We start from the raw sequence: 15,541 nt of genomic DNA on the forward strand, positions 1-15,541 counted from the left end.
ATATCTATGGCCAAAGACATTTTGTAAGTGTCAAGGCCAGCTCTGGCTGAGACCCTGAAACTGAACAGCTATGCTCACTAAGAAATAAGAGTATGAAACCATCTAAATTTCATATTCAACTAGGAGAGCTACAGACTGCTTTTCTGACAAGGAGTTGATGCTTCTCTGGCAAATCACTCAGAACCTGGGTGAGGGCTATAGCGTTATTTCTGAGGAAGGACAGCAACTTGTTGCAACCCTGGGCTCCTGATACCACAGTCACAAGAACTCTTCAACTAATGTAGCGTTTTATAAAACATGTATGTGTAATCAATGCCAATACTAGTTTGTTTACTTTGTTTTTGTTTTGTTTTCTTTCCAAACAAACTGTTTTTTCCAAACTTTTCACCTGGGAAAAACACTCCTTTCAAACAGACCTGGTAGGATGTGAGGGTGATCTGGCTGCTACATCTGTCACCGCATTGATCGCCAGGGTTGATTTTGGCTGATCTGGCTGGCTAGGCGGGTGTCCCCTTTCTCCCTCGCCGCTCCGTGTGCATCCCTCCCGAAGCTGCATGCTCTGTCAAAGAGGACGACCTTCCCTGATAGAGGAGAGGACGGTTCTTCGGTCAAGGGTATATGAGTAGGTTCTTTGGTCAAGGGTATATGAGTAGCTGCATTCCCCTGCTAGAACCTCCAAACAAGCTCTCAAACAGACCTGGTAGAGAGGAGAAGAGGTAATTGTACCTGCTTCATTGTGTTTGACAGTTCTGCCGTATAGGCAAGGAAAAACTTATTCTGTTTGGCCAGTGGTATCTATTAGAGCTAATCTGTGAGAAAAAGTAAAAGACATAGAAAGAAAATGTAATAAAAACAAAGGGATAAAGAAAGACGGTAACAGAGCCCACCACGGAGGGCAGCAATAGCAGGGGCTTCCCTGACAGCTATTACAGGGGCTGACAAGGTGGCGATCACCAGACATTTTAACATGACAGAAGATTGCAAGAGCATCAAAAGATGAAACATCTTCACAGCTTGAGAGATCCATATTCTCATCTGCATCAATTACTTTTATAGGCCCATCCTATATACACAGTAAATTTATGAATGAATGAATGAATGAATGAATGAAAAACACTGAACATTTGTAGCATACAGAGCCCCTGTCTAGCCTCTGATCATGCCTCTCTTAATCTTAATACCAACATTCTTAAAAACATGGAATCATTATTGTGCATTTACAATAAGAAAGAAATATGGTAATACTGTATTTCCTTAAAGAACATTTTCCTTATATTAATTTGTTTAATGTTTATCTTTCCCAACTAAGAAGCAAGCTCAATAAAGGCAGAGCATTATTTTGCTTTGTTTTGTTTTGTGTAGGTGTTTTCCTTTTTTTTTTTTTTTTTTTGTCTCCTTTTTCCAATGCTGTATTCTCAGCACCAAGAATAGTGCCTGGCATATATCATAACATATGTAGTGTCTGATAGATGTTTGTTGAATAAATGAGAAAGTGTACATATTACTTAGGGACTTCGTAAAATTCACAGCATCTTTATAATGTTAAAGATAAAATGTTTAATATTCCTTATGTCTGAGTAAGTACAAGTTCAGAAGTTTATGGCCTAGTCTTATGTCAGCTTATGTGTATTTCTGCTTGACAAATGAAAAAAAAAAAGGTTTATGCTTTCAAGAAGTCCTTCTAAATACTCTAGCACAATTCCTCAACTAAAGTCAGATACACTCCTTCACATCCCATCAGCAAACTTGCAGGATGTGAGAATGTGGGGTATAAAAAGACACAGACGGGCCTGGGTTCTATATTTTAGTGCTACAAAAGCCACGTATAGTGTGGTTAGTAAAGCTCGGGTCTCTCATTTGAAGCCAGGGATGCTCTGAGTTAGTAAACAGGAGTATAGTGTGGTTAGTAAAGCTCGGGTTCTCATTTGAAGTCAGGGATGCTCTGAGTTAGCACAGATGCAGCAGGCTAGCTAGCTCTAGTGGCTGAATGCCAGTGGAGGGCAGCAGAGAGCTACTTGAGAGACAATACATTCAAGAGGAAGATTTCACAGCTCCCAGCTGAGACTACAGTCCTTAGCCAGATTTACACAGCGCTACTCAAGAGGCGGCCCTTTTGGAAAACCAGACCACAGGGCAGCCAGCACGAATGGAGTTCCCAATTACATTAATGTAGGAAGCCAAGAAGCAAAGGAGATGGGCAGGAAACAATATCGGGATACTCAGGATAATCTGGATTCCATCTAAGCACAACTCCCAGGAGCCACTGATTTGGACAGTGATCTCTCTGCAGAGCTACTGAAACAGATGATCTCTTACATTCATTCTACCTCCAAAATCTTGGGTCCCAAGACATTAACAACATGTTTTGAGTATAATATTTTTACAAAAATTTCCTCTCCTGTAGAAAACATTAATATAAATAATACAAAATTGTGAACATTAAGAGGATAAAATCATACATGAATGAAGAGTAGCAAGCACAGACTCTCTCCTGTTCAAGGAGTTCCTAGAATCCTCTGAACGTTGAAACTTCTCAAATATCTGTGGCGGAATCTTAAGTGGCCTGATCAGTTACCCTGGTCTCGGTGAGAGGGCCCCCACCCTGAAGACAACGACAAGTGAGATGCAGCCTCTCCAAGGCCAGGACTCATGTTCCTTTTCTGTGTTTTCCTAGTGGTGTGAGCTTATTGTGAGTCATTTAGCCTCTCTAGGTCAGTTTCCTCACTTCTAACATAAAATAATACCTGTCTCTACTGGTCCTAAAGGAATTCACAGAAGAAAGCATGCTTTGTTAATTTTATACAAATACAGTATTTTGTATAAATACAGTATCAAATACAGATTGTTTATCAACAGTCTGAGTAGTAGGAAGAGCAGGAAGATATCTGGAGAACAGAAAGACATCTACAAACTAAACCTTTGGCAGATTCAGAATCTTCTTTGTAATGAACCCTGTTCCTTCTACAAATCCAGGTCAGCATAGTTCTGATTCTTCTTGCATATATGTCTTCAGCCTCACTGGGACTCACATTAAATGAGGAGTACAATTGCATTACGGAGGAATATTTGCCTCCTGTTAACGGTCTTCTCCTTCCTAAATGTGTGTAACAATGTGGTAAGCCAGAGAGAAGTGGGAGATATTTTTTTGCCACCTCCTGAAGGAATTTATTCATATGGCCACAGAAACAAGGAGGAAATGTAAGCTGCTCACAGCCAGAAGGCTTTGGCTCTGGTTCCCCCCCACCGCCACCAAAAATTAATAGTAATAATAATCATTACTATAAGGATATGGGAACATGTTACAGAAACTCAAATACAGCTGCCTCATCTTTGTCTTCAGTTTAGTCCCATTCCTATGCTGTGATTTTTCTGGATGCGCAGCAAGAGAGAGCTGAGTGCATGCCAATGCCTGAGTGAATGTTAACATGAAAGTCTAAGATTTCTGTCATTTTTATCAAACAAAGGGGAAGATAGGAGGGACATGAAGAAGATTTCGTCAATTCTTCGATTCTTATTTCTGATGGAATGCCTAACTAGAAATATCAGAGTTGACACTGAAGAGTCACAAATGACAACAGAGCCAACAGCAGAGGGGCTTGCCAAATAAAGGTTGATGATTTATTGATTTATAGGTCTTTTGAGCTATAAGGGACAATGAAGAGTTCAACTTTCTCATTTTGTATATGGGGAAACTAAGGTTAAGAGAAGTGGTATGACCAGCTCAAATTCTCCAGTTATCTTCTTATTTTAGAATACTACCTGGCTGAGATAGCTAGCACAACACTCAGTGACCAAACTCCACAGGAAAAGCAGAGAAAATGTTGGTCAAAAATAAGATGGAATAAACAAAATTGGCTTCCTTAAAAGTTACAAATATGGATCCATATATTCCAATAGTCATCAGCTGCTTTGCTACTAGGAAATTAAACACACTTATGCTTCAGTGAGTGCATGTACAAACTACGCCTACACACATGGCCAATTTATAAAGTCATAGGGAATGAGATGAATTCTTCCTTTACCTCTGTCTAAAGTGTTAAATGCCAAGCAAGTGCTAAAATTGCTATTCTGAAAAGTCTTGGACCATCGCTAAGTCTCTGCCATTGTTAAAACTTCACCCATGCCCAGATATTCCATTTAATCTTTGCTATAAAAAGAAGAGATAGAATCCATCCTGGAATGGAAATCCCATTTCTTTGAATTTCAAAAATATTTTGAGCAAAGGTGATACAGGCAGAGCATACTTGGGTCGACTTAAAGGAAAGGTTATCTTTAATCAGTTTCCTGATATTGGCTAGACAGTAATCTCAAATCAACTAAATGATAGATCCTGACAGAAGGAAATCTCAGAAATTTCTACCTTTTCCTATTTCACTAAGTATTTATGCATTAAGATACTTGATTATAATTTGGAAAATTTGTTAAATAAAGTACAACCCACAAAATTATTTTTTAGAACTAGTATCCTAACATGGAATTTAAAGCATGAGAACAACACAAATCGTTCATACAAATTATAATTGCCCAGTGTGCAGACTTGAGGTAAACATCTTTTCCTTTCTTTATATTATTACCATAGTATGAGCACAGTAAAAGATCCTTTGATATCAAGAGAGTACTGTTTTTCAGACAATCAAGATTTATTAGAAAAACTATGATGTCTCTCTCCTGCGAAAACCCATTCCTGGGGTGCCTGGGTGGCTCAGTTGGTTGGGTGTAAGCTCAGGTTAGGATCCCGGGGTCCTGAAAATGAGCCCTGCATCAGGCTCCTTGCTCAGCAGGAGCTGTTTCTCCCTCTCCCTCTGCCTGCTGCTTCCCTGGCTTGTGTTCTCTCTCTGTCAAATAAACAAATAAAATCTTAAAAGAAAAGAAAACAAACAAACAAACAAACAAAAAAAAACATTTTTCAGTTAACTATCCCACACCTTCATCACTACTGTTGAGTATTACGATCACTAGATGTCGCTGCTGTCGTTTGAATAAGATTTTCTTCAGCTTCCTTGCACATTCCGCCCCCCCAAAAGAATTCTTATGGTTTTGGGAATTGTTTTTTATTGTTGTTGAGATTTTGGTAAGTGGATGCTATTTTATATATTAATGGATACAGCTCACTTACTTCTCAAATGAGGAGAGAAAGAACTAGAATGCTGATGTAACTTGCCTAAGAATCCATAGGAAGAGAGTGGTAGACCCAGTGTTGTAGAACTGTGTTCTCATGTCTATTATAGGCTTTTAAAGAGCAAAAATGTTCCAGATGGGAGCCATGAAGACAATCATCTTTTTAAACTAAGACCCAATGAATAATACTTACTACATATTAAGTTAGTTTTGTGGTATTTTTTTCCCTGATGACCTTCTCCTTGGAAACTAGATATGTATGAATCATGAAATCACAAGATTTTCCCAGGCCAGACTTTAAAAAGTAAGAGAACATGACATAAGCCATCATCTAGGTTCAGGTGATTCCTTCCTTCAGAGGTCTCCTTTATAAAGTTATTAAAACTAGACAAACATACAAGACACACACAATCCTAGACAGAGAACATCTCCAATCAGCCTTTCCAGCCAGGAGGAAAAAGGAAACTAGCACTTTTCTTCAGAAGACTAGAGCTAAGAAGGATACAGAGGCAGCTGTGAGAGCAATCCTGAGCTGCTTTCACAAGCTGAAGTGAGGAGGAAAAAAGGAAAGATGAAGGCAACTTAACTGACAGGCAACTAAGTGCCATGGCTGAAGCTTCCATTTATTCCTGCTCCTAAGGAAAACCAAAAATTCACAACCCCTTGGGTGGGTTGGCAGGCAAGAGATAGAGGAGGGAGCTCTCACACACTTGCTCAAAGTTGTTGGACCCCCTTTTTTCAGACTCCGAAGTGGGAGGGAGGAATGGACGTGCCCTGAAAAGAAAAGAAAAAGGAGCCGGCATCGCTACCAGCCTTGGGAAAATCTCCACAGATGAGCATTTTTGTTGCGTTAAGTGGCCCGCATTAGCAGCCTAAACACGTAGGGGAAGGCTAACATCGCCTGTTAATATGATGCGGGAGAGCAATGACAGACCTGGCATTTGAGAGTGGAAGCGCCAGTTTTACATAAAACAAAATGAAACATTTCTGAGGATTTAAGTTCTTAGGGTTTGGGTGGAGTGAGTTTTGGGGCATGCCTCATTCCATAGGCAAGGCATGTGCTGGGACATTCGTTTGAGAGGCTTGTTACATTATATATTACACACACACACACACAGACACACACACACACATACTTATTTCAACTATCTTTAAAACAATAATTTCTACAGTATGGAAAAAGCTTCTCAGTCGGTGGTTCTGGGGTTGCCACTAAGAGAAAGGATAGGAAGAGTCATCCCCCTGATGTCTCCTTTAAACTCCAGCGTGGGGACTGAGAACTGACAGGGCGATTCTGAAACCCCGCATGAAAATGGTTACCTCCACCCTTCTCAAGCTGCTGGTTTTCTCTCTCACGCGCAGAGATACGGATAGGGATAGGGACAGGGACAGGAATACAGATAGGGATAGGGGATGGGGAAGCGGAAGAAGTGAGAGGGGACAGAAGGGAAAGGTGAAAAATCAAAAAAAGAAAGTAAGAAAAAGAAGGAAGGGGAAACTGAAGAAATTAAACCCAATTGAATTCCAATTATTTATGAGGTTTTTTTCCTCCCCCCCAAACTATTTAAACTTGCTTGTTCCTTCCTCGCCTTTCTAGCAAACTTCCAGCTTCCACAGTGTTCCAGATTCATGAACGCAAAACAAAACAAAACTTTGAACGGGCTGGGGGGGTGGGGGGTGGGTAGAAATGACTGAAAACCCGCGCGCTGATGTCAACAGTCTGCTTGCTGCTCGGATGTCAACCAGTCGTGGAGCGCACGGATCGTCCTCGTTACTTTTCTTTCCAGAGCCCCTTCACCCTCCCTTAGCATCTCCTTTCTCCAAGACTGGCTTCGGAGCAGCCAGGCAAGGTCTGGAGTGAGGCCGGCTTTTTCTGCCAAAGAAGCCGATAGGATCCACCGGGACTAAAATGCGGAAAGGCCTCCTCGTCCCTGCGGGCCCAGCCTCAAATTTCCCCGCACGCTGTGAAAGTTTTTCGAAACTCCGCGACTCAATGTAAAGACCAGGGGTTTCTCCTGGGTTGGTCTCCCAGGCCACAGGGGTCACCTATCCAAATCTAGTCTCCCCTTTAATGCCTTTATCTCAGTACATCAAGCAACCCATTTGGAAAAAGCGAAGACCCTTTGGGCTCCAAGAACTAACTGGAGAGAGCCGGGATCTCAGATCTTCGTGTCTGGGAGTGGAGGGGAGCATGGACGCACGAGAAGTCGGAAAAAGCCCCGCAGTAAGCAACTGGCCGACAGAGGAATCTGGGCTGTTTTCTCTAAGAGAGCCCTAAAAAAGCACTGGAGTGTGGTGGTGTCGGCAGCAGACGCTGCTTTATGAGACCCGAATTCAGGCTGCTCTAGACGAATTTTGGATAAAAATGGTTTATGGCTTCAGACCCAAATATTCCCTGACCTGTTTCCCAACGCGCTCTGGCGCTTTGCTGGGAGAGCGCCGCGCTGCCGGAGACTTGGCGCTTCTGTCAATTGCACAGAGCAATTACTAAGAAAATATTGTGACGATGTTGTAGGGCGGAAGGGGATGTGAGGGGGTGTGGGAGGGGGGAGTTAGTTTGGAGAGCGATTTGCAAAGGAATATTAAGTTTGATTCCCGAGGTCACCGCGGGAAAACGGGTTGGCGTTGGGTGAGCTGCAGAGCTCTTCCTCTAGGTGGCGGACGTTGGTACCCAACGACAGTTAGGCGGGTGCTGACTCCAAACACAGGATTAAGCTTCTTGCTGGTTAAAAGAAAAAAAAAAATAAATAATAGTAATAATATAGAGGTGTGGGGCTGTTTTTCCCCCTTTTGGATATTTATTTATTGTAGGGAAAAGTCATTGATTTTCCTAAGCAAACTGTGTTTCTCCTTCACTTGGTGGAAAATAAAAACTGTTTGAATAAATAAGTTATTTCTGAACATTTTGTTGTCAAAGTGTTAAATGTTCCCGTCATTTTTATTCAAACACTAACATGATTACAGCCAATTATATATTCACCAGTGTTCTTTATTTTAGAGTAATTGTACTTGTCACTAATAAAACAGAGGCATAATGGATCGCTACTGTTCTGGATTTTCAAGCAATTTTGTGTAATTTGATTGAATTATACATCTTATCTGCTACTTTTTTATTTTTATATTTGGGGATCCTATTTTCTTGAAAATTGCAGCTCTATGCTTGGTTTGTTGTTTCTCCAGTAACGTACACTTCGGTAACACTGATAAATAGAAAGAGTCCTTTTGAAATGTCGAAAATCAGCTGTTTCTTTCGCCATCCCTATCCCCACCCCCTCTCTGCACTTCAGCTCGGGGAAGACCTGAACTGTGGCTGCCAGGCAGTCAGAACCAGTGGCTGCGCTTACCCAAAAAGTCCAATGCCAAGACAAACTCCCCATTCACCCCAAAGGCAGCCATCTCCCTGCCTGGAGTCTTTGGGGTTTTGTTTCTTTCCTGTAATGATACTGTTGGGTGTCTGGAGCTTCAAACATGCCAAGACAAGCCGACCATGGGTTCAGTTCGTGTGCAATATGTATCAAGGGAAAGAGTATGCACAGCACAGCCGAAGGATAAACTGTATATATTACTCTAATTACACAACCCCCAAATGTCTTACTTACCCAACAAGCACCACCAGGAAACCCCTACCCAGCCCATAATTACAATTATCTGTCTATTCGCCTATGTTTTTTTTGGTTTCAGATATACCTAGAGAACAAGGATCAATAGTTTCTCCCTCTTTTTTAAAAGACAATTTCAATAAAAAGATACATGAAAAGACACATGCATCTACCCAATGTTCACATATCTGAACAAATCAAGAAATAAACGTGACAGCAGACAGGACATAGGATTTTGAGAGACCATCTCTGCAACTGAAGAAACAGAGAATGTTCAATTCTTCTCCCAATAAATCCCTTCAGTTCCCAGGACACGACTCAAACGCCCCGCTAGGAGCTGCAGCTGCGAGATTGAGCCAAAGTCTCTGACAAGTGCCTTGTGTATGACCCAATATTTATCAATAACAACAACAACAAAATCAAGTGAAACCAAGGCTGGGGATTTTGAACTGTTTCTAAAACCCTGGCGGGGATGCGCACGTGGGCGAAAAACATCGCTGGAGAGGAGTTGGCTCCATTTGTCCGCCCTGGGGAGCAGTCTTGGGGCAAAATCCACTGCTAATTGATCCCAACCAGCTACACTATCAGCTGAGAATGCTTGAGGAGACAAAGAATGAGGAGTGTGTCCTAAAGATACTCTACGCATTTTTCAAGTAAATCGCCGTACCTAATCAATAGCGTGTATATACATATAAATAGAGAAAGGGAATTACTTCTAATTAATGAGGAAAATAACGTTTCATGTGTAACTCTAGACTTTTCGAAAATCCAGTGCCTCCCATCCTTTGCTTGTTTTGTGGTCGGACTTCCACCTTCCTCCAGGAAAACCTGCGGGCCCAGTTTAGTATTCGGAGCTGAAAAGCAGACACTCAGCCCAATTAGGGGCCTTCTCGCATCTTCTGGGTTGTTTACTCCAAGGCCAAAGGGTAGGCTGCTTGGGCAGCGATCCCAGCGCAGTGTTGGGTGTCGCCCGCGGCCGCGGAGGCAGGATTTGGGACAGCTCCTGAACAAGCCCTGCGCCGCTCAGCTCCTAGACAGCGCTCCGCCGCCTGCCAGGCTGCTCTCCAAAGGAGATGGGCTTTTTCAGCGTTTCCACTTCCCCGTGGCCTCATCTATCTTATCTAACAAGTTCACGCTCCAAAGAGAAAAGGAAACAGTGAGGGGGGGGGGGACCTCTTCACCGTGGTGATTCATAGTTCACACGTTCACGAGCCCAACTTTGCCGACCGAGCTTTTTTCCCTGAACATTACTTTCTCTCCTGCACGCCTTAGGACAAACCCAGAAGGAAGATACTAAAATTGGTAAACAAGAATCTAGGATTGTCTTTAAAATAAAAGTGACCATCCCCACCCCCCACTACCTTTGTTGTAGATTCTGAAACGGAGGAGTCGGGGTGTTTTGTCTTCACACGCTAACGGAAACTTGTTCCTGACGCGATTCTGCGTCTAGCTTGCCCTGGCCGCTCCTCTCCTCCCTGCACGCGGCTCCTTCCAAAGGGCAGGAGAGAAATAGGAGTATAACTGGTCTCCCCTAGTGGGTTCAACACCCCCTCCATGAAACTGAATATTCGCATTAACTTCACCTGCACGTACCCTGGTCCTTTAACTCTGAGCTGTGCTTTATACAAATAACAAGCTTAAAACCATTAACTGGTCTCATTTTTTTTTTCTCCGCGTTCGTCGTAGCACATGACCTCTTAGCCCAAAAATATTGATCTGTGTGCATGCTTTCGGCGTGATGAGCAAACACGAGACACCTCGTCTGGAAAGGTAACTATAAAGGGGGAAAATCTAGAAACGAAACCTAAAAGCAAGTCCTCTAGCTTGATTGCGCTCGGCAGGCTCCGCGACAAAGGAGCTTCGGGCAGGCGCGCGGGTGTGCACGGGGAGGAGCGGCGGGCCCAGGACTCCGCGACCCTCCTCACCGGGAACTGTCCGGGTTAAAGCCTCCCAGGGTGAGCGTGGGGGGGGGGGGGAGGTGTGTGGAGAGGGGGAGATCGGGACCTTTTGGGAAACGCTGCTCCAATAGATATTCCTTCGCTATTAGGAGGGGGAGGAGGGAGACTACAGGAACCGCAGTTCGAGAGTGAGGGGGCAGGTGGGTATGAGATAGGCAGGAAGTCAAAACTGGCTCATGGGTTTGTCCATCTGGGTTTTTAGAAAGGGAGTTGATGTACTGGATTAGCAAACAGTTTACTTTCTCTCATTTGACTTTCCCCATGAGAAGAGCGACTCTGTGATGGAGGGTTCTCTGCATGCCTTCTGCCCTGCCCACCCCAACGCTTGCAGTTTTCTCTCTTCTCATTCCTTCACAGACCATTAGTGGGCATGAACAGTTTCTCAAATACACTCATCACTCTCCTATAGGGACCCCGGGCTGTTCAGTGCTCTCCTTGTACCTTTGAGAGTGGACCATCTAAAAACCTCAACTAGCACCAATCCACACACCAATCCTCTCACAACGACTGGAGTTTGGGGGGCCTGTTAGAAGGGTGCTTCAAAATAGTGGAGACTGGATGCGCCACATTCTCCGAAGAGTGCTATAACACTTCCCAAAGTAGATTATTCAGGCTCCTATGGGAAATCAAATTGAAGCTCCAACTAATTAAGGAGAATAGTGACAGGATAGTTAGGAGCTCAGCATTTTGAGGCCTGTAAGTTCTCCTTTCAGCCTGATATATATTTATGAAGTCTTTCTTTTTCTCCCTCTTTTGGTGTCCCACTGATGGAAAATCCATTATCTTGTGTGCTGACTTTTGCCAAGTCTCAATTCCTCCCTTTTCAGATAGATTCCAGGCTTAAAGCTAAAGACCTCCATCATTCTCGTCATTCTCCTTTACCATAACCCCTCCAACTCTTTGTTTTTCCCTTTAGCATTTCTTGACCCCTTTGAAAGAAGAGCTGTGCCATTTCCTTGGGCAAGGAGAGGAGAAAAACCTCTCAGAGCACCTTGCCCAAAAGGTGTAGGATCAGACCTCCCAATTGGATCAAGTCAAGAAATGGAACTGGCTTGCCCTTAAACTATTAGAGACTCAACTCCTTCCAAAAATTGTCTACCCTGCCCCCAAGGTCTTGAGGGGCTGGCAAAAAAAGGGGAAACAAGTAAAGGGTAGTGGGCATTTTATTTACAAAATACGTGTAGAGTATTTGACTGAAAGGCTCCAAGAGACTTTTTAAAAGTCCTTGGCCCTGGGGTGATAATATTTCATTGTCCTTCTCTCTGCCTGGCTCTCCAATGGGAAGAAGCTACTCCCAAGCGTATTTTGTTGCAGATCTCCTGCGGTTTCTTTGGATGAGTATGTACTTGCCTTCAGAGAGCTTGGGACCTCTGACAGCATCTCAGAAACCTGTCTGGGGAGTCACAGGGGTCTCTATGCAGGCCTTCTTCTTTCTCCACCTTGGACTTTCTCGCTTCCGAAGCAGCTTCGATAGCTTATACCAGTTAAACATTTCGATTCTCAAATACGGGGCTCTCCCATAGTTTTTTTTTTTTTTTTTTCCTCAAGGTTCTCAAGCAAAATTGCCGGTGCCACAATGTTATGATGGAAGGATGCTGAAATGACAGGCCTAGTAGACGCTTGTCTTAATCATCGGCTTCTTAATTTAGTTTTAGTGCAGTGTGTGTGTGTGTGTGTGTGTGTGTGCTTATGCGCGCGCACACATGCTCGCACACATGTGCGCGCCCCCGGAGATATTGGGGGTGCGCGCGTGCGTGGTGAGAGCAACCGCTTGACAACCTGCAGCTCCCTAATGAGTGACGAGGCAGGGCTGCTGCAGAAAAGTAACACTTCCCTGGTGTGAAGACCTCTTACTGAGAAGTTTAGTTCACTACTGTTCTCGCAAACCTAATCGTATAACCTGTAACCAAAACCCACAGAACAAGGATACAACACGCTAAAGAGTAACTTATAATCACTAAATGTTAGCACCATTACCTGCTGTTAGGAAGGGATTGCAGACCTCTCTCTTCAGTCTCTGGAAATACCTGGATGCCTCTGCATGAGTTCCACTTGTTCCCAAACGTCACAGGGCCAGGGACTCCCTATGCATCTGCAGGAAGAGAGCTTTAGCCAGAGCTTGGTGCCACTCCAAGGACACTCTGTCCAGGGAGCTGAAAGCAAAGTGGATTTTAGGTTAAGAATGGCCCTCCCTTCTTTAACCAGCAGGTAACACGGGAAAAAAGAAGTGAAAAACTGACAGAAAGCAGGAAAAGGGCCTTAAGGAAGACTTAATGTAACACCGCCAAATGAAAAAAACTAAATGTGCGGCTCCCTACTCAGATACAATAGGCTATGGAGCCTTGGTTATTAATTAAAACTAGAGATGAAAAAATCTAACTCATTACCCAAGCAATTCTTCTGTTGGAACTTCTCACTCTTTACAAGGCCTGTCCTCTTTTGGGGGGAGGTGGTCGGGTAGGACAGCAGACAGAGAGGGAGAGATGTTTACCATTTTATATACCAGAAAATTACATTTGCTCTGACTTATGCTTTGATTCATTAACAGTGTACATTTATAGATGTTCATATGTGAGAGATGAAGATTAAGCTGATGATGGGAAACTAGTAGAATGATATAGAATTTGTTTTAGATCTGAGACCACTGGATGCCCTCTGTCTTCTGAAAGTAATCATAGGGACTGAGTGAGGTAGAAATAGAGTTGGGGCTTCATATGTTTAGGACAGAAGCCCGAGGTGGACGTGGGCAGTCCTTCAAATCCAATTTGCACCCAAATTGACCGGTAGGATTTACAAAGCTCCATCCAGGGACTTTCAACTTGCACAATGCTCTGCCCAAAGTACCCCCTCCCCCTCCATTTCATCTAGTAGCAGCTCTAAAAAGAAGCCATTGCTGAGACAAATGTGGGCTGCTGAGTAAATAGTGCATGTTTTGTTGAACAAGCCTACCCCCACACCTATATATATATAGTACTCTATCTCACCATGAAGTCCATTAAAATTATTAAAAGGATAATAAAATCATTTCCCCCCAGATTGCAAATGACCTCTGTTATTAGGGAGAATAGATCTTTACAGTGATTGTATTAAAGTATAATCTATTTATTCTTACAAAAATATCCTATTCTGAGACTTGCATCCATGTAATCCTTAAAATAATATAACACGTTCTTAATTTGCATGCAAAATATTTTCCCAGTCAATATAAGCTCCTGGCACATCAAACAAGATTATTACAGCTCTCATTAGCAGACCCCAGTTTTTGCTTTTTGAAAGTAAACAAAAGAAAAACTTATTTTCACCTGCTAAAATTTTATGCAAGATTACAAAACAATGCACACTCAGCTTTGACCTAAGAAACACCTTTAAAACATTAAAAATTCATCAGTCAGTGCTGGTGTTGTATTCAAGGAATGCTCCTCCAGTTTGCTGCTGAGCTCAGATTTGAATAAAATGTCCAATGTTAACAAACAATACCCACGTTTGGCACTTTGTGTATTAAATTGATCAAACAGATTTTAGGAGGCACAATGCACAATTTGTACAGACCTGATTGAGTTAATATAATATCAGCAAATTTTACATCGAAATGATTCTGTTTCTTTTCTTTGTGTTTAAAACCAGCACAGATTACAAATTTTAATGATCTGAAAATGTTTGGTATACAAAATCATGCTTATTTCAGTATTAGCAAAAACACAAGAAATTTTTCAACACAAACACCCAGCTGTGTCTATTTTAAAAGCAGTTCAATGACAGCTTGCACTTATGAGCATGCAATCAGCTAATTTCGCTTTTTTTTCTTCTGTGTTAATCAACACTTTCCTTCCTGCATATCAGAGTACAAATAGTATAGTTACTCCACATCAGTAAATGTTTACGTAACCTGTCCTTTCCCAAGAATCCGGTTACACCGAATCATTTCACGCTAGACCGACTACGAAAACGTACCGGGCCGTCCACCTCAGAGGGAGCCCTTGTGTGCCATTATAAGTGGTGATGAGAAGGGGGGTTGTGGGGGGAGAAATGGGGAGGAGTAGGTGGAGGAATGGAGTGAGGGAGAGGAATAGACTGAGGGGAAGGGGGGGTAGTGAGTGGGGAGGAGGGGGAAGAAGAGAGGAGGGAGGAAAGTGAGTTGAGGAAGAGTAGCAATAAGAGGCCTGGGGGTGGGGGGGAGAGTGAAAGGAGGAAAGTAAGCAGAAAGAAGAGGAAGGCTCACAGATCTCTCCAACCAGTCCCCAAAGCCCATTAGCTCACCCAGCTCTGTAAGAAATTGGAGCTTAGAAGTCAGTGTTTGGGGCCATGTCACTATCAAGGTTTATAGTTGGGACCCTTGAACTTTCCCACATGTAAATATAGCTTAAGTAAGGTAATATGTAGAAATGGGAGGGGGGATACATACATACAGTGGAAGGATAGATGAGGTTAGTCCAATAGTCAAAGTTTCTTTACGGTATTCCTAATAGAGATTTTAAAAAATCACTAGCTATTTGTAATTGTTTGTTATTCTCTTCAGATTTTATTCTCGCTTACTCTTCCTCTCGATTTCAAGGCAGGGAGTGGGGTGGGGAGAGTGCAATAACTCCATATTAACCTGAGTATTCTTGTATTCATCAACTGCATTCTTTATATTAGAATTGAACTTTAACATCACACATAGGCATTGCTTTTTCTTCCTTTTCCTAAATACTAAATCTGCCAGACAATTTGATAGTTTATCAAAGTTAGTAAATGTTTACATTTTATGATTATCTTACAGAGGAGGGGGAAAGTGCCTTTCGTTTATACTTCTCCTCCACCTCCCTCTTCTCTAGGGCTACATCCTCCGTAAAATGTGGTATGTTTCATACCCATGTGGGATGAAAC

General features: G+C 42.7%; 1 long non-coding RNA gene across 1 annotated transcript; it reads right to left on the minus strand.

Annotated features, from left to right (window-relative positions):
* Nucleotides 1-7,048: 7,048 nt before the first annotated feature.
* On the minus strand, nt 7,049-14,662 carry LOC116591229. Its single transcript, XR_004285888.1, has 3 exons — nt 14,627-14,662; nt 12,653-12,767; nt 7,049-7,840 (listed from the first exon to the last, which is right to left on the minus strand). It is a non-coding gene; the product is annotated as an uncharacterized LOC116591229 (long non-coding RNA).
* Between the last annotated feature and the right edge of the window lie 879 nt (nt 14,663-15,541).

This window comes from Mustela erminea, chromosome 5 (assembly GCF_009829155.1).
Source record: "Mustela erminea isolate mMusErm1 chromosome 5, mMusErm1.Pri, whole genome shotgun sequence".
Taxonomy (NCBI): domain Eukaryota; kingdom Metazoa; phylum Chordata; class Mammalia; order Carnivora; family Mustelidae; genus Mustela; species Mustela erminea.